The sequence below is a fragment of the Aquila chrysaetos genome, chromosome 21, assembly GCF_900496995.4.
Source record: "Aquila chrysaetos chrysaetos chromosome 21, bAquChr1.4, whole genome shotgun sequence".
Taxonomy (NCBI): Eukaryota; Metazoa; Chordata; class Aves; order Accipitriformes; family Accipitridae; genus Aquila; species Aquila chrysaetos.
In genome coordinates this window covers 2,535,631-2,553,911 of record NC_044024.1, presented here as the reverse complement: position 1 = coordinate 2,553,911, position 18,281 = coordinate 2,535,631, and the positions used below count along the sequence as shown (strand labels likewise).

Sequence of the window (18,281 nt, the reverse complement as noted above, 5' to 3'; positions counted from 1 at the left end):
GATGACAGAAAATGTTAAGATCCCAACTTTATGTAGTCACTAGTGTACCTTGCAGAGGGGTTCTCTGTACTTTAATTTCTATTCTAATTCTTTAATTCTCTTTTTAATTCCCTCTTTGCTCATTTATTACACCACTTTGCTCCTTGTTTGCACCACCTAAAACTGAACCGGTTTAATCTACGCACATCTCAAAGTCATACTGCACCCCTGCATCTTGCTTTTGCATTTCCACTCTTTGATAATAGCTTTTACTAGCAGCCCAGTTTAAATTCTTAATTTTATCTAATTCCTCTAAATGCACAATGATTCTTCAACTGGAAAGGAAAGAGAGTAGCTCTGAATGATCCATATGTTGAAGTACTGTATTTTCATCATTTAAATGATAAACTTCCCATCAAATATCCACAAATGTACATTCATGACTCCCATCCAATGATCTATTGGCCAGAGGCACATACATTGTTTTAATTTATTTTGGAGTAAAGGTGCTTTCCTGCCGAGTTTGAATAAGCTTGCTATGTACCAAACAGATGTTCAATAAAAGAGAGACTTTACTGAATATGACATATAAACACAGGGAAAGAGGATGAAGGAAGGAAAATTACAGGATGTATGGATTCCTGGTTCATCAAACAACAGGCCACAGTTTTAATTGGGGCCCTTTTATGGAAGGAGCAGTAATGAAACAGAAGGACCGGGGATGTCTCAGGAGAAGGTAACATCTATGCGTTGCTTGTGGTGGAATTAACTTTGGTGAACCCACTGCGACAGCACACAGTTTCCCCGTCCTCTGCAGCAGCATGATGGTTTCTGTGGTTGCTAAACTGTTCCTCCCATCATGGAGAAAAAAAAACTTCAAAAAATTCAATTGCATGATCTGGGAGAATTAAAGGGTCTGGAGGTGGGCACGTGAGGGTTTCTTCCCACTGTGTTAAAATACCCAGTTTTGCTCTTGCCAGGGAAAAGTGTTTCCTAAAAGGCCCGAGTCTTGCATCTATTCGGGCTTTTCGTGTTTGGAAAGAGGTGCTATTTAAGGAGGCATTGAGGAGAGCAAAGCCGGCCTGATTCATCGGGAGATCAAAGAGGGAATGCTGCCTTTGAGATAAAGGTGTCTTTGCTTTGAAAGGTTTCTCCTTTGTGCAGGAGTGCTGCAGTGGGATGTCCACCCACCAGGCAACGTTTGTCTGAGTGGGACACCTCCTCCTAAGAGGGACACAGGAGGAGAAAAGTACCTACTCTGCCTGCTCCCGGTGAGGTTAACCTTGGGGGCGAAGGCAAATTTTGGGATGTTTCCCTCAAAGTGAGACTTTCTGCCTGACCTTCTCCAGATGCGCTCCGGCTCCACGGCCAGATGTGCGCAGGGCAGCACAACTGTGTCCGCAAAGTCCCTTGACCTCCTTGACAGATAATTAGACTCAAACCTGCATCATTTAAAATTGAAAAATGTTAAAACCCCACTGAAAACGTTCTTGTTTGCAGGCACTCGCAAATGTGAATCCCAATGCCGATTTGCTAAGGAAGATTAATTGTCATTTTCAGCCTAGCAATTTGCCATGCTTGTCCAGGGGCAGTGCGCTTTGCCTCACTCTACCTTCCAGTATTGATGTGTCAAAGTGGTGAAAACTTAAAGTATTTAAATACTTTTGTGGGTATTTTGGTAAAATTTGATGATACAAAAGGCGGACTGGCTCCTGCAGATGCTACCATCAGCGCTCTCCATCCGCATTACTAGGTACTTTCAAAAATCAGTCCTAATAGTAGTGATAATGTCCTGGCATGCAGTGAGAGACAACCTACACAAACATCGTTAAGCTGCTGAGGCTTCCCAGAGAAGGATAACAGAATCGGTTTATGCTGAAGACTAATAAGACCGCACATTCTGTCTTCATTTGTGTTTGCATGCAAATTTGCTTCAGTTTTACGGTTGGTAAAGACTGGCATAATAATCTGGAAACCGCAGTATCCCCAGCCCCACGGGCATTGCTGAGAGCCTGGAAGGGTTCCTGCTCTGAAAGCATCCCGACTTGCAGACGCTGGCTCTCGAGGTGTCAGAGAGATTTTTCAGTGTATAATGGAGTGGAGAGAAAAGGTAAGGAGCAGCTACAGGCAAAGAGGTTTTTATCATTGAATTGTATATTCAAAATGGGGTCAGCGTTCTTCAAGACCAATGTTTTGGTCATTGTGGCAATATCGGACTGCTTCCAGCTCAGGTGATTTTTCCCCGGGGCTGTGCTTTGCAGTGAGAGCTACGTGTCATAGGATGGGCTCCAAATATTTACAAACAGGATCAAGAGCTTATTAGGGAACTGGGATCCATCAGACTACGGCTTGTCTGGCTTGAATCAGCGGGTATGGAGACTTCGGCATCTTGATTTCTATCTATCCATTTATTTACTTATTTATTTTAAATCACGATGGCCATGCAGGACTTCAGAACTCCTGGAGTTACCCTAACCCTATGTTTACAACATCTCTAAGCCAAAAGGAAGACTGTGATGAGGTGGGTTTTTTTAATGTAGTCTTTCAGAGAGTCTCATTAGCATGCTTGAGCTAGAGAATATATTTGGTGGTAGCTTAAGTGCACAGATGAACGTAACCACTCACTGAGTGGGAGCGGCATGTAAATGGCAGAGGGTGTTTTGGTGGGATCTATAAGCGGCAAAGGGAATTGCATTTGAGAGCAGAAGATTCAAACAGAAAATTGTAATGATGAAGCCAATCAACTTCATTAAAGCTGTTATTTTAAATCCCTCTTACATGACTGAGTATATTTAAAACAGCCGCGGCGGAGAGACCTCTAATCTGTATGTGAATGAAGACTCTTCTGAGAAGCCTTTTAATTCTGAAAGGGAAAAAGTAACTCAGCACTTTCTGAGCTTGTCACTGATACTGTTGAAGCTTTGCTGCTGCTTCGTCTTCCCAAAGTTCAGGCTCCTGACCTGACTCAGAGTAAAATCATTATTATCGATAGTTATTTAAGGTAAATCTCAGTGTGTGTTATTTGAGTGGGAACATGCAGGCACTCGCAATGACAAACTTTCTTTCAGAAAATTCTTAGCTTTGCTTAACTCTCCTACATTCACTTTTTAGGATTAACTTCCTTTCTACAACCTACAAAATGTGTGTTTTTATTAGAAAAACAATGATCAAATAGCGAGTACCTGCACCTCTGAGTTTTTCAGGTGCAGGTGCAAAAAATCCAGATGCATAGTTTGCAAGGAACAATTGAGCTTAAAAAGATAAGACTTCCCTTCTGAGCGAGTCCTAAATACTTTTGCTCTTTTTCCCTCTAAATCACATGCCACTGTAGGGACAGGAAGAAAAAGAACGATCTCAGGCAAACTGCTGCTGCATGTGCAGAAATCAGTTGCACCCAGCATCACGTAGGGTTGTGGGCCAGGCGCTACGGTGCACAAATGCCTACTGTCATAATATATCTGGGTAAAATAGTGGGAAATGGGTATAGCAGCTTTTTCCACCAGCATCCAGCAGAAATTTCAAGATCAGCCATTGTAAAATGTGGTCTCTTTTCCCTCCGACTCGTTTCTTTTAACTTACAAAAACTCCCGAGTAATTTATCATGACGCTCAAATAATAGTTTAGGTGTGAATTTAGGACACAAAATAGCTCAAGTTGAAAAATACTTAATGCTCTGTTTGCTGGAGAGCTCAGCTAAGCCCCAGTGCTCGGCGAGAGCTGCCCTTCCCACTCGGGGCTGATGCTCGGCAGTCCCCGAGCCGCAGGTGATGGGCAGGTAAGGGACCGCACCGATCCTGACCAGATCAGTGGGCAGGCTGTGGTGCTCAGGGTGGCGAACAGGCAATGTCACAGCAAGGAAAACGCATGAGAGCTATTTGAGGCCAGAGGCAACACTTATTGTCAGGTCTGCTTTGTGCTACAGATAAAATAATGTACCACAAAACTGCACAGAAACTGAAAATGGGAGGATGAACTATTTCATCCTTCGTTGAGTATGTTGGGACGAGAAATGGGAACACTGGTAAAAAAAACCCAAACTTTTAGAAGTCTTTAAGGGACAAGGAGAGGTTAAGAGACAAGGGTTAGGGTTACTGTGAAGATCAGAGGTTTAAGGCAGGCATTAATCAGTCAAAATCTCAATAAACACCATCTCTGAAAAAAAGTCATGCCGTTGTGAGCAGTAGGTGAGAAAATTCAAATACCAATGAGATAATAAACACGCGGCTGAGAAAAGTGAGTAGGATATATGATGAAAGATCGCAAAAATGAATGGCAAAAGAAGACCTGAAGAAAATAAAAGGTCTAAGTGATAACTGGCATCAGACCTGACTGTACCTTTTTTAAAAGAAGCCACTGAGATGCTAACCTGGAGATTTATAAAAGCTCTTCCTTGGCACAACATGCTAGTTACCTTCCAGTTGAGATGAGAAAGTAGCTCAGCTGTGGAACTGTGATTGCTTTCTCAAAAATACACAGCAAGATTCGTTAATTTGCAACGGGGAAGCAATATTGCCCCTTTAATAATAGATCATGTTATATCCCAGTCCTCAGCACGAGCCACCAGCCATTCAGAACCAAGCAGTGAATAAATAGGAGTTTGCAACATGAAGTATGATATCATGTAAATAAAAGCCCATGTAGACTTACTGCATTGTCACTATGTGTAAGTACCTACAACCAGGAGCACCAGGTCTCCTATGCCAGCTGATTAATTCAAGCGTGATGATGAAGTTTCAAAACACTCAAGCCAGGGCTATATTTTTAACAAGATGGATTGGCAGTTTTAATAATTCCCAGATTCCAAACACATATGAAACAAGCCCTTGATGAGAAAGGTCTGATTACAAATAACCTGCAGAGAGATGAAAGTTCGCTTTTAATATCTGGGTTTTTAAGTCTGCTTTAGACTTTCAAGAGGCTTCAAAGAAGGCAAAGACTAGAAAACAGTTTGATTTAATACTGTTAGATGTGTGAAATAAAATGCTGGACAATAAGAGATGTAAAACAAGCAACAAGTGCAAATGACAAATCAAATTAAAGAGCTAATTGAAAATAATGGAATTAAAACCTTTTTTGTTGTTTTTATTCATCTGTTTTTCATGACTGTTTGCAACAGCATTTTTTTTAATCTTTTTTACTTTGAAGAACAAACTTTCTCCACCATAAAAGACAATTATTTTAATCAGTATCTGAAATGTCATTCTATGGGGATGTAGATGCTAAATGCCAGTCAGGAAGAGAAGCACCGTCATCATAAACCAGCAGGACAGCCAGAGAGCTATATGGCCTTTGTCTATAGAGCTCTCTGATACAACATCTTGATACCGAGTTACTTTATCTCCCATTATAGTGATCCTCACTAACACGTCTTTGCTTTCATTCTCTGTACTTTCTAAAGGAAATAGTCTTTTCTTCATTCTGGCATACACACTCATAGCTTCAACTGTGCAAGCCTCTGCCTCCGGTGAGTAGCCACGAGGTAAAGGCAAACTGAAATCTGAAATCTGTTCGGTCTGAGAACAGTTTTTGCTCAGATCACCCAATATGGAGTTACTTTCTTTTTTTAAAAGGGACTTCGGTTTAAATAACTGAAGAGAAACGGGGTTCACATTAGACTATTTATGTGGTTTTCTTTTCATGATAGCAAAGGAGTGATTCCTCTGCTGGGGAATCAGTGTGAACGCAAACCTGCCTGTGCTACAGGGACGTATTCTGTGTTCCCGGTGCAATGCCACCCTCGCGTGGGAGACCAGGTGTCCCACCAGGAACGCAGCTATCCTTAGGGCTCTTCATTGTCCCACTTCTCTTACCCCCTCCAGCACCGCTGCCCTGCCAGGTTGACATCTCCTTGTTCTCATCTCTCCCCTCGCAAGCCCAGCACACCTCCTCCTCGGTTTTGAGCGCCGGGGCAGGAAGGGCTCAGCAAACATGCATTTTCCCAAAGGGACTACGAAGGCCAGAAGTCTGCAGTGCTTAGAAAAATAGAGTAGCGTATGATTGCAGAGTGCGTCTGCATGGGGATATTACCTGCAGCCCTCGAACGAGGCTTTGCTTTGCAGAGCAAAACTCAGCCCGAGCCCACCAACCTGTTAAATGCATTTTGTACAGAAAACGCCACCACAAATCCCTGCCATCGGTGTTCAGAAAGTTTCCTCCTTTTTTTGAATGGAAGCTCGCAGAAATAACTTCCCCGCGGGCATGGGAGCTGTTTGGTCGGGGCTGCCCCAGCGGATTCAGCTGCCCCGTGGCTTTAGGGGTTAGTTCTGCTTTACTCCACCCTGCACACAAGCAAACTGCGCTGCCTTTCTCCTGAGCAGCTTCGTTTTAAATCTTCAAGAAGAACGATGGAGAAAGCAACTGAGAAAACATGAGGACAATTCCCCCCGCTTGTGGGAATGGTATTTTTTAAATGAAATTATTTCCCCTGTGTGCTGCTACGCTGCGTCTTCATTAGAGGGAGAGGAGAAGCGTGTGTGCTTGCCCGATGCTGAGCGTTCATGGTATGCAGAGACTGCATAAAGAAATCATTTCTGGTGCTAAAAACCAAACTGTCACTGCTCCTTAAGTTTGGTGAAATATCCAATCAGTCTCAGTGGGGTTTTGCAGGAAAAGGAATTAAAAAAAAAAAAAAAAAGGGGGGAAGAAAAGGAAGAGAGAAAACCCACCAACCCCAGTGCGTTCCCATAATGAAGGGTCTAAAAATGCCCCACTCATTGATGCAAAATTACAGTTATTGTTTATCCTCCTTCTACTTCACACAGCTTTATACAATACGCACCACGAAAAATACAAGCAAACAACCGACACATTAGTTAAGAGACCTTCCATTTTACTTTGGCAGTTCACGATAATGGAATTTAATTGTGGAAAAAGCTGAATAATTTTAGCTGAATGTCATTTGGTTCATTCAAACTGGGAATCAGGGACATTTTTAACAAAGGTTTTCAAACTTCTTTTGAAATCAGGAAGCTGCTGTGCACAGATAAGGGGAGAGGTTTGAGGATTCTCTATCAGAAATTTCAAGGTTTTTTCCATCTGCTTTTTCACATTAACTGGTAATTATCCAGAAAGGCACATAATAGTGCAGAAATGACAGAAGCTGACAAAGGTTTTCCTAAGATATGTAAATTGTCAGTGATAGGCAAGGTGCAACAGAAAGGCTTTCTACAGCACAATTATTTATGCCAGTTTCATTTGCTTTTAGGTAGCACTGATGGCATACCGCACCGCCGCGTTTATCACAGGCGCTGCACATTCCCTTCACCACCAGCGCGCAGGAAAGATGGCAAAAACCGAGCTTCAAGGTTGGTGGTCTCCTCCGACTCCGCTATTTTATATTAAATACGTGTGCGCGTGTGCCTCTGCGTATAGATATTTCTGAGGACTCTCTTGTTTATTGGAACATTCCCCTTCATTTCTCACGCTGCGTAAATAAATAAATAAGTGGCACCCTTCCCACTGAAACAGCTTCCACATATGGGTTACGGTTGGTCTACAAGTCCACCTTCCTCACAGCAGTGTTATTTGAGGGAGGCTACGTTAAAACAGACGCTCGGCGGTTTGCACCTGACGTTCGTTAGCCCTTTCCGCTGATTGCATGTTTTCAGCAAATAGGTGAGCCGGTTAAAGGTGCTCAGGTGAACTCCCTCCGGCAGCTGAAGAGCCCAGCTATCGCGGCGCAGGGCTCCTCCGGCTGGGGTTGAAGAGGCGGGTGGTGGGACGTCCCCCCCATCTGCTTTTAAAAAGGGATGGCCGGATTCGGATACTCTTAGCTTATACTCCTTAAGGGAGAAAAGACCCTCTCTCCCTAAATTGCCCAGTCAGCCTCAGGAGTTATTGCACATAGGAGTGCAAAAATGTCACCCTCCGTGACGCGTCCCTGCAGGTCACCAGGGTGGGCTCCAGGTCTTGAACAGGGTTTTACACGGTATTTTAGGTCTCTGCTATACAAACAGAGGGACGGACGGTGGAGGTTTGACAAATACCCCCTTTCAGAAGGAGCACTAGGGCTTCTGAGTACTTCTGGGAGGTTAATTTTAAAGTAAAGCGTAAGGGGCTGTGCACAGGAGAAATTCCTGCCTGACCCCTGCCGCATTCGGCTCATACCGGAATTACAGGCTTTAATTAACCTTTTCTGGGAATAGGACTTCATATGTAACTACATATGTAATGAGAGGTTATAAGATCTTTAATGGATGAAAGGACTTTACCTATCAGTCCCTGATGTAGTGGTACCAGAGGTATTATGGTGGTATAATTACTTTACATTAGCACGTGAGCGATGTTAAGTTACTCTGATGGGGGGGGGGAGGTTCCACGTGTGTGGGTGGGTGGAATTAATTTCCTTTATGGTAATATTAACTTAAGCTAATGGGGGCTGTGAGAAAGTAAACAAGGATGCAAAACAATAAATTTATATAGAAAAAAACCCCAAGATTGCATTTGAAAGTCAATGGGCTTAGATATTGGCTATAAGGACCTTGTCTCCTATTTATCTCCTGTGATACATTATTAATTGCAAGGGGATGGAATCCCCAGAGGAGACCCCAGCTCAACCCTGGGGGAGACCCCGGGGCAAGACGAGGTGGGGGACCAGAGCCCAAGCCCAGCTGGAAATGGATTTGGGGAATACGCAGGTTAGTTAAATTAGGTGTCTGGAGCAGCAACGTACTTCTGGTATTTTTACAGAGCATTTAGGGTATTAAAAAAATCTCCTAACTGAATGTTAATTATTTCATTAAACATTCTGGATTTGCTTTGGTTTTACTTTTTAGGTTTTTTTAAAATACAGTTTAAATTAGATCAAAACCTGTCAGGCCTGCGAAGAGGGTCTTATGTGGTCTGTGCACAGCGGAGCTGAGGACTTTTGCTATTATCATGCACGGACTTCAGGTTAGAGCTGGCAAAAGGACTTTGAAAAGGCACGAAGGCACTTAAGGACAGAAACCTCTTTTACCGAGTAACAGACAGAGCTGGGTGAAACCCTGAGGATGATCAATAAACAATCACGGGAACGGTGGCATGAATCCAGCCTCGCTATCGTTACATGATTCTGCACTTGCTTGTAGTGACATTTTGGCCACCGTGTCACTGGCAGATGCACTCCTGAGCAGAGTGAGGATGCTGCCAGCACCCAGCCCTGGGTCCTGCCTTGAAAGCAAGTCCTAAGTGAAGTTTCTAAGCCTCAAACAACCAGAAAAAAGCCTGAAAAAAAACAACCCAGAGGACTCTCTGCCTGAGTCTGCTGCCAGCCTGGAGCTTGGTCCCCCCATCAGCCAATGCCACACATCTGCTTAGAGACCAGAGCAAGGAAAAAGCATCAACAGAACTCATGTGAGCCGTTATACTTACCCAGCAGAGCTTAAATTTTGACCATTAAATAATTACAGCAAAACACTCGCCATCCATCTACAGCCAGAGAATTATTTACTAAAGCTATTCAGCAAATAATTGGGAATAATGAATCCATCAAAGGCAATTGTATACTGAAAAAGAGGTGAAATTCACAAAAGGAATTATTCGCCTCAACTTATTCACTCAGCCTTGCTAGTAAAGAGGTGAAATATAGGCTTCCAGGAGACTGCACAGGCATGGCAGACTGTACGCAACGGAAGGAGAGAAGGGTAAGAAAAACCACTGAGGCTGAAAAAAGCACTGCATCAAAACGTACCCGTCGCCTTGGCTCTTGCTGTCCCCTAATGACCCTCACGATGCTCAGCAGCCGCTCTGGGAGTGCCAGCCTTCTGGCAAAGCAAGGCATGGCATTAAGCCCCAAATATATCTTCTGGTGCTTGACTTTAAGGTTGACCATAATACGGTAGAGAGGAGAGCGTATGTCAGAGTCCGAGCTCACAGCGGCATCTCCTCCTCGCTGTGTTACGTACCCCGGGCTGAGATCTGTAATGATATAGGAGAGTTTCGCTCGCCTGCATTAATTTTCTCTGTAATGAGATGCTAGTGGTGGGTCGCTTTGGCTGTTAGGGGATTTCACTCTTGCAGACCTTCAGTTTTATATATCCGATGAGCTCCGTGTCAAAAGAGGAGGAGTTTAAAGTACACTAAAACCTTTGATTAAGTAATATGCAAGAAAAACAGCCCCTCTTTTTTAAATCAATGTCCCTGTGCCCGAGCACTGCCTCCTATAAAATATTCCACTCAGTTTTCCTTGTTCTATTTTAATCAGAAACTGAATTTCAGAAGCACTTCTGATTTACCCAGCATGGCAGTGGAAGGTTCAGAGTCAGAAGGGATTTCTGGAGGTGATGTGTTTTGCCTAAAAGTCCCTTGCTGCAAAACTTTGGACACGCTTTGAGCAAGCGGTGCCCCTCCTGAGACAACTCTCCCAGGGATGCTGAAAATCATAAAGAAGTAAATGGTCATTGGGGATGGCAGGAGCTCTATATCTTTCTAGGTCATAAAAGGATGGGAAAAAAAGCAGTGCAGGGGAAAAAAAAAAAAAAAAAAAGCTTTAAAATATTATGTTTTCATTGACCAAAACCTTTCAGCTTCTGTGATGCCAGAGCTCCCAACCTTCATGCCCAGCGTTTTGGGGTCAAAGGGGTGGGAATGAGAGCAGGCAAATGTGGGGGTCTAAACACACAGAAATGGCCTGAATGTATCATCTGGTTTATCTGGATTTTTTTCTGCAGCCTTTTGTTAGACTTTGAAAGAAAAAAAGAAAAAAAAATTAAACATATTTCAGAGTAATTGAACTGTGCTCACATTAACTTACACGAAAATTATTTTTAATTAAATGAACTTCCCCTGTTTGTAGCTAGAAGGTACTTATGTGAGATAAAAACTCCATTCTAATAATGCTGAGACTCACCACCACTTAATTAGCGTCACAACTCAAGGCAGACCGAGCAGGAGGGCGAGCGGGGAGGTGGGCTTGTGCTGCTGGGTGGGATCTGGGGGAAGAGACGCTCCCTCCTACAGCAGCCCCTATCCCAGAGCCCACCCAGTGCTGCGAGGCACACCGGGACTGGAAATCACACCTAGTATTTGACACAGTTTGTGGCAAAAGCAATTATAATTAACATTATATTAAATATTAAGTCAAGATCATAAAATGTTGATTGGTACTGATTAGCTGTATAATCCATAATTAGAAATCACTGCACCCTTCACCAGGTACTGTAGTGCTTCGCTTATGATTTCACCGCTAAATTAAACGAGTGATTCAGCTTTTGCCCTGAGTTTTACTTTTGCATTTAATTTAGGGCAGAACCACATTCAGGCAAAAGCACAAGCCCTGTTCCCGTCGAGGCTGTTCCCAAACTCTCCATCCCGAAGGCAGCTCCTCGTCACTGCCGTGCCTGTGGGAGGGCGATGGCCAAATTGCCCTTGACCAGCCCCAGCACTGCTTCGGTTGTGTGTGTTCAAGACATAGGAAGATGAAAGCTCCTTGTTTACTTACTCACCCTCAAAAGGGTGAATGCAAAAGGTAGAGCCGAGACCGTACGTGCCCTCCTGGCTGCTCTCAAGCCAAGGCAGATAAGCCAGGATTAGGCAGCTCCAAGATAATGATTTATTGCTAGCATAAACTAGGAGTACACTGATACCTCAGCAAGGAGGGAGCGAGAGAAGACTCTTTAGTCTGATTTGAATTTAGAAGACCGAACCCATCTGTGCATCACCCATTAATGGGATGGAAACACCGATCCTTTGGTAAAACAGTTTGGAGGGGACTGTGGCTCTGGGCTGGAGAGCTGCTGCAGGGGGGTGAGGTGTTCGAGGTGTTTAGGAAGGCTTGCTGCAGCAGCCCTGCCTGTCCGAATGAGGCCTTCCCCTGCCTTTATGGGTCCATTTATCATGGACAGCCATTTATAATAGATAATGTCAGCATTGCACACCAGGAAGCACTCAAGTTTTGTTAAAGCAAAAACCAAAATCCACTAACTATAAGATTTTATGTCTTTGCTACTAATTTCAGTTACTGCCTTGGCTGGAGACCCATCTGTGATTTTTCCATAGTATTTCTGGATAAAAATAATAAAAGTCGGCGGATAAAATCCCAAACCTGTGGCAGTCTGGCTGTACCTGCTTGAACTCCGGCAGCCTCCTCGCAGCGCTGCAGGCGAGCTGGTCCAGAGGGACCTTCACAGGCTGAGCTCGGCTCCCGCTGGCAAACCCAGGGCTAGAAAGAGAAAATACACTGTCATAAATTTTCTTTTCCGAGGGCACTCTTTGGAGTCCTAGGGAAGAAATCTTTTTATTCCTTCTGCAACCAGACAACACGCTGTTATCTTTTGCACCGATTAATATTGCTTGGGAGTGGAGATGAGATGCTAGGCAGAGCCCGACGCTCTCAATCAATTAAATCAATGCAGTCGTGAAGCTCCACCGATTTTCCCTAACCAAGGGTTTGGCCTAAAAGGCAGCGTACACAGCGTTACGGAGGACACACGGAATCACAGATAATGTGGCTGCCGGTCAGGCTGAGAAAAACAGGAAAGCCATGCTCCGGGTCCACATTTCCCTGCGCTGGGCACCGCGGGATGCAGCCTTGGACCAGGTCAGGGAGGGGCTGCACCCCGTGATGCTCACACACTCGTTCTCACAACATTTTAATTATTCTTATTCTTACATTAATGGCTATTTTTTTATTTAAACGATGGCTTTAAGATTGCATAGCTCATCTCCTTCTTTTAAGAGCTACTTTTGGCTAGTCCAGGGAAACGGCTGTGGTCTCTCCTTCGCAGGGACTGCCCTGGCTGAGCTCCTCGAGCAGCCGTGTGTCCTAGGGAGATCTTTACCTGCCCCACTACGAAGCATCCAACACCCAAGGTCACTCACATCCTTCCCCTGGGCGTCCGGCAACCTGAAAAAAACAAAAGAAAGCACCAGAAAGCACTCCCAAACCCTGTGTATTCTTTGCTGAAATGTTTATAGTGTAGGGGTTACCTCTGAGTCAGCAGATGAGTAGGCAGATATTTAAGAAGATTCCCATGCCATGACTGTCAAAACAAAGGTACTTCTACTCTTTCAGCACTTTCATTAGAAAAAAAAGGGTGTTAAAAAAAAAAAAAAAAAAAAAGGCAGAATTTCCTCCCTGCGTATCACCCTTATGTGGGCAGCATGGAGTGCAGGAGGGTGCTGCATCCTAGTATAAAACTGCATTTGCATCAGCCCTCATCTCCTGTCTGTGATGTACAACAAATCCGTCCATCCAGCAGAGAGCCTTTTGGCTTGTGTAATGCTAAAAATGTCTATTTTTTGCCTGCAGAACCAATGCATTAACTCAGAGAAGGGGCACCAGAACGAAAGCCTGAAGCCGCTGCCTGCCCTGGAGCTGAAACGCCGCTTGAGTAACAGTGCAAAAGAAAGAAAAACTCCTCTCCAAAATGGCTGCAAAGAGTAGGTCTCTGCAGTCCCTTCTTAAACACTGAAGATATTTTCATTTAAAAATATCTACTTAAAGGCAGGTTTAATCTCAAAATGGAATTTTCCAGTTTAAAAAAAAAAAAAAGAACGCCACACCTTCAAAAATGGCTCAAGTTAGTTCGCCTTCAATTTTTTTCCAATTAAATTAATTTAAAATGAGTGAAAAATGTTTCATGCCCTAAGATCCTGAAACCTCCGGTGTCAGCTGAAACTGGCACTTCTGCTCTCAGCTTCAGCCCTTGCTGCAGGCACCTCTGCTTTGAAGCCTTTGAAGTGTTTGTGGCACAGGCAGAGGCTCTCTGCAGAGAAAGCCAGTCATTTTATAGATATTTAATGTGTGAAGTGTGCGTGCGTGTGTTTGTGTTAGTATAACATGGATTTTCACAATGCGTATGGAAAGATGTAGAAGAGTTCTTGACTTGCAGAACAAAATTGCAGGAAAAACCACTGTCTGCCTTGCTGAGAGCATCCATAAGCTGCTTTCTGCCCGAGCCTCGGTCACTTCAGCATCGTCCTGAAGATCCAATTGAAACTACCTGCTGACCTTCAGAGAGACTGAAACAGTTCATTCAGTTGTGCCTATAGGACTGGCTCGCTCTCCCCTCTCTCAGCATCCGAATTCACTTTTTTAAAGCTTAGAGGAAATAACACCACCAAGAAAGCACGAAAACACCAGGAGCAAAGTGGCCGTGGATGCCTGCCCTGGCTGTGAGCTGCAAAGCAGCTGACATAACTGCCCTGCATTTATTTTGGGGATGTGATGCAAGAGCAAGGCAATAAATTTGGCTAATGGTTGGATTTTGGAGCTAATTATTTGACGCGTGACGTAACGACCTTGATTCTGGAAGCGAGGTGTGTGGTTTGAGAGGCAGCATCTCTCCCTGCGTGTGAAATGATCTGATGGGAAGGCTCCACCTCAGCAAGCAGTAGGACTGATTCAGTGGCTGATTTGTCTAAATTGTTACATTTCCCTACTTTTTTGGCAGGGACAGATTCAAAATTGATGCCTCAGTTTCAGAATGAGCCGCATTTATTCACCATGCACTGCAATTATTCCAGCCTGTAACCGATAAGGTTTAACCAGTAATAAAAGCTTCAGACTTTAAAGCAGCCAGTTCAGCCTATGCTATTTGAGCAGCATTTCTGAATCGTTTGGTGAACAACTTCTCCCACAGACTGGTTTTTAAATAGAAGAGAAGTACGAAAGATTTCTTACAACATCTGAAATGGAAAAACAGTTACGTTCTGTGACTCTACAAAAATATTTCTGAGGACATGTAATATATTTTGCCAGGGTAATGTCCCTATTCTAGGAGTGGTTCTTTCTGCTCAGCATTTGTTCCTTTTTTTAGTGTAAGCCACGCAGCAAAATACTGGAAAATTGATAGGGAAAACAGAATTAACCCTGTGTTTTTCCACACAATTGCCCTTTGTGCTACTTTATTTTTATTTTTTCTAGCTTTTATGAAGCCATCATTAATCTAGTCAGCCAAGGTCAGGCGAGACTTTTTTTCTTCTTTGCAGACCCTGAAGCTTATAAAGCTTCAACCTACTCTTCCATAACCAAATGTTTAGTACCTACCGGTTAGGTTAATTAGAGTGCATTCTTTACAGCTCTGATAATAATCACTACTACACCATCATAGCAGTGGCTGTAGACTATTTTTTTTTTTTTGTCTGTTATTTCTTTTTAACAATAAGCATTTATGTAGTCATACTGTTTAAACCACTGGGTCTTTTGGCTTCAGCCAAGGGTTCATCTGATCATACCTGGAAATATCAAGCTGCAGAAGGTAAGAGCATCACCCGCACTCATGATGATTCCCAAACTAAATGCAGCACAACATCCCTCTAAAATAGGGGACCTTTTCTTTTTTTAAGAGGAGGGGAGAATATTCATAGGGGAAAAAAAAAAGTTGAGAAGAAAGAGAGAAGACTGCTGAATGTCCAGCATTGATTTAGAAATAGGCTTTGCCAAGCAGGGTGAAAAGGAGCCTTCCCCAATCTATTCAGTGTATGGTTATTAGTATTGATAACAGGGCTTTGGCTCCCAAGAGAAAGAGTGGGGAATTAATTAGGAAAAAAATACATTTCTGTAAATAAAGTTTTTCCAATTCAGATGTTTTTTAGGAAACGGGGAAAAAAAATTCTGCTTCTCAAATGTCAAGTACTTGAAAGACTAAAAATAGATCACCGGAATAAATAAATTAACCCAGAAGACAGGACTGATGCTCTGCAGGCATCAGGGATTAAATAAATTCACTAAATTCAAAGTGGTATTCCAGATAAGAGCTCTTTGTGCTGCAGCATGTACAGCTTATTGATTATAGGATTGAGGTGCTCTGCACTCTTGTAAAATGTACTCTGGCTGATATGACTTAATCCTGCGGTAATGTACAGACCAGTGCACAAAGCACAGAGCTAGCTTATATTTTCTTATTTATTTTAATTTTGTTTGTGTCTTAATTTGCCGCACCGCATCTGTGCCCTCTCCCAGGCAGCGTTTGCTCAGGATGAGTGACGAGAGGCACTTCAGAAGGTGCTGACTCAGCAAGATGAGGGCTGGGCTGCCCGATGGAAGCCTGCAGGACAGGGGCCATGGGAATCTTCCTTGATTATCTTCCATAGGGATGTAAAGCCTGAGCACGTCACTTTTCCATTGCGTTGCATGGGCTGGCTGCAAGGATGAGTGGTCCTCAAGCACCGGTGATGCCCGGTTGATGTAGGAAGTAGCTCAGATGGAGATATTTATTCTGCAGACTTCTACACTCTGTTATACAAGCCCTCCAAGGCAGTAGAAGTGTGTCTAACCAAGGTGAAAACACTACGACTCCAGAGAAGATGGATTTTTCTGGACAAAAAGTGGAAAGCTTTGTAAGTCCTGCTGGGTCAAAGCAAACAATCCCAGAGGGACTGTTATACACCTAGCCAGAATGAATTTTGGTTGTTCCAATTAACCTATTTTCCATAGCAAAGGGTGCTTTGGCCGTCCTGGTCAGATGTTGGACTGCCAAGGTCACTTCACACTAATACAGAAGGACATTTCTTTCTTCCTTTAGAAGCTCCCCTGCCTCTGGTGCTCAGCCCAGCTCTCCTCTGCAGGTTGCTCTGAAGAGCCAGCAGACCTCTCCAAACATGGAATTTTACCATATAATTTACCAAGAAAGAGAAAAACCTCCAGACTCCTGGGCACGGCAGCGATGGTCTCACGGCGTGCTGGTCTCCTGGTCCATCATCTGCTTGGGGTTGCTGTCCATCATCCGGCACTTTCCCAGCCTCGGGGCATCCTTGGGTGCTAGTTTTCTGAATCACTGGTAAAAAAGTTGATCCAACCAAGGGGAAGAACTTTTTAATTCGTTAATTGTTGTCTCCCTGGTATGAAGGAACAGCTGAACAAAGGAGCTGCAGGGGCTTGGCTTTTGAGTAACCTCCTCAAATCCCCGTATCTCCCACAGGTTTGGCGGGTCTCCCAATGTCTTACTTCACCAAAATTAAGCTTCTTAATCTCAAGACATATAGCCTCTACTATGTAACACTGCCTCCTGAGCATGATCCACAGGGCCTGTATTTTAACACCCAAGATTCATTAATATTTCCTGCAGAGTGTTCAGTAAGTAGCAAATAAAGCAGGAAGTGTCCCAGATGTTGGAAAGAAAAAATGGAATTATTCATTGCTTACTAACGTCAAATGCTAATGTGAGAAAAGCATCCTTGAAGAAATCCTTGACTAAAATTCATCAGAGTGATGTGAAATCACTGTTTTAATTATGCATTTTTGAATGCATTTATTAGTCCCGGTTCTGATCTGACTTACAGATGTTTAACAGTTATAAGGGTCTACTGCAGTCTTTGGAATTACTCGTGATTTATAATAACAAAACCTGAATCAGAATTAGGTCCTTGTCACTACTCTATAATATGCTTTCATCAAACTTCTTCACATTCAACAGATGAAAGAGGCCATGGTTTCCGCAATTTCAAACCCTACCACTGTGTCCATTAGTTTGTTTTTTGAAATTTCTCCTCCAGAAATGACAATTCTCACACAAAATTTTGTCTCCTTCAGTTATATTTGCCACAAGAAACTTGAGAGCAAAGGAATTAGACTCTTTAGTCCACCCAAAATGATGTGTTTGGTTACCACTTGTGCTGGCTACAAACATTGTATTTTAATAGAGGAGCTAATTACTTTAGTTATGCTCATCTATAATCTCATTCTCTGTATCCTTATTGTTGTGCCTATCGGAGTATGCTCAATACCAGCTGACTTTTGGAGAAAGTATGCTCAATACCAGAGACATTTTTTAAAAAAAACAAAACAAACCTCCATTCAAGAATGATTCAAAGTCATGTGTTTTTCAAAAGAGTGATGGAGTTTTAAACTATTGCTTGTTCTAGAGCTGATCTAGAAGGAGCAAGTCTCCAGGGATGGTTTACTCCCTAAGGCATGAATGCATGATTAAGCTAAATGTATTCCACAAATGCCTTGATGACATTAAACTAAATTTTTTAAAGAACAGATGGAGAAAGTTAATAAATATTTCATTCTATAATATAAAACTCACTTCTATATTCACAACTTCAGGGATCCTCAGCTTCACAGATATCAATAAGTCTGATGGATTTCTTGCTGCATTCTCATTCTTCTGCCCTGGTGTCTCTTATGGGATCATCATTTCTGCATGCTTGGATTGTTTTATGGGATCAGTGAAAGGCAAGTGACTGTAAATCTTGACCTCTTCTGCTCCTGGATTATATACTTTTATTCTTTGTGACCATAAGTGTTCATCTCTACACTGAATAGATAATTAAATGACAAAAATTATTCAAAGGGAATTTATAGTGAGAAATTATCACTTGAAGAACTGATGAGGCACAGGCATAACCCAAGGAGATATTGCGGAAAAAAAAAAAAA

The 18,281-nt window shown here is 43.0% G+C and overlaps 1 long non-coding RNA gene across 1 annotated transcript in view; it reads left to right on the top strand.

The window, feature by feature from the left end:
* The window catches only part of LOC115333662, a 96,929-nt gene extending 78,883 nt beyond the window's left edge, over positions 1-18,046 (top strand). The window contains exons 6-8 of the long non-coding RNA XR_003920887.1: positions 7,184-7,283; positions 13,208-13,338; positions 17,951-18,046. This is a non-coding gene — a long non-coding RNA (uncharacterized LOC115333662). The remainder of the gene's footprint in view (positions 1-7,183; positions 7,284-13,207; positions 13,339-17,950) is intronic.
* Positions 18,047-18,281: the final 235 nt, after the last annotated feature.